This window comes from Tenrec ecaudatus, chromosome 15 (assembly GCF_050624435.1).
Source record: "Tenrec ecaudatus isolate mTenEca1 chromosome 15, mTenEca1.hap1, whole genome shotgun sequence".
In the NCBI taxonomy this organism is placed as follows: Eukaryota; Metazoa; Chordata; class Mammalia; order Afrosoricida; family Tenrecidae; genus Tenrec; species Tenrec ecaudatus.
Genome location: NC_134544.1, coordinates 12712526 through 12713999, shown reverse-complemented (window position 1 = coordinate 12713999; position 1474 = coordinate 12712526). Strand labels below are relative to the sequence as shown.

The window sequence follows — 1474 nt, the reverse complement described above, 5'->3', positions numbered from 1 at the left end:
ATCCTGTCCTATAGGGTTATTATGAATCAGATTGACTTGATGGCCATGAAGTTAGTTTTTAAGTCGGAAATTAATTTTATATACCATATATTATTGTTGTCATGTGCCCTTCAATCTGTTCTGACTGAGAAAATCTATGCTTACAATGGAGTAGAACTGCCCTTAGAATATTCTAGACTGTGATCTTAATGAAAGATGATTGCTAGGACACTTCTCCCAGGGAGCTGCTGGTCTCTGTCCTTTATATGATAGCTCATTAAAACCACATACCTACTGGAGGACTAAGAAGGCAGAGTCTGATGAAGCAAGACTCTGCTGATACCCTCCTCCTAGACAAAAGGGGTGGAGAGAGCAGCCCTTATTGAGCATCACAGGGCTGACTGTACTACCCAACATTCTAAAAAAAAAAAAAAAAAACCACATACCGATCACTTTCAAATATCAGATCAAGGAATAACTCCTAACACAATTTTGCATCGAACAGGAAAAGGAGCGAACAAATATGAAAGAATTCTTGTAAAGATTTGGTTCTAAGAAGAAGCCTAAGGTCTACTCTAAATTATTCTATTTTTTCACACCTATGAGTCAGAAAAGGTCCCCTGGTAGCTTAGTCATTTAACACATTTGGCTACTGATCATAAGGTCAATGGTTTGAGCCCATCAGATGTTCCACAGGAGAAAGATGAGGCTTTCTGCTCCTGTAAAGATTTATTGCCTTGAAAACTACTGTGTCCTGTATGGTCAATATGAGTCAGAATTAACTGAAGAACAATGTGTTTGATGATCTGTGCAATGACTTAAAATCAACTCCATGACAGTGAGGGTTTTTGGTTTTGTTTTTTAAAGTTGATTTTGTCATTTTTTCCCTCAACCATTATATTGGCACATAATTTACATATCATACAACTCAATCATTCACTCATATTAAGGAGTACTGAACAGTCACCACCACATCAATATTAGAGCATCCATGCCCCCCCACATTGAATAACTTGCTTTTACCATGAATTGTGTGATCACAGTTAATTCTAGTGGTCCTGCCCCACTACAACTTCATAATTTACTTCTGAAATCCCCTCCCTCCCTATTTCCCATCTCTGCATTCCCTGTAATCCCTATTGTCAGTTATTTTTATTATGAATCCTCTCCTCCTGGGCTTCACTGCTGGCAAACCCAATAGAAAACAAAATAAGAACAAGCCCCAAATCATACTAAGGTAGTATGGCTAAAATCGTAATAGTATTAAAACAAAAACACAAATAACGTGTAAGAAGGAAAAGATACCTATCAATATTCAAAAGGGCAGGGAGGAATTTTCTGTCATGGAATAAATAAGAGCTATTTGCTCCAGTACAAATTCATTTCATGTCTGTAGGGACGTCAACTGCCCAAGTATTGATATCGATCCAGCATGATCACAGTTACAATGTTCTCTACCTGAGAGTGAGTGGTTCAAGACTCTCGCCTTTACGTA

General features: G+C 37.9%; 1 non-coding gene across 1 annotated transcript; it reads left to right on the top strand.

The window, feature by feature from the left end:
• The first annotated feature begins 272 nt into the window (after positions 1-272).
• On the top strand, positions 273-398 carry LOC142428431 (small Cajal body-specific RNA 4). Its single transcript, XR_012780333.1, has one exon.
• The last annotated feature ends 1076 nt before the right edge of the window (positions 399-1474 follow it).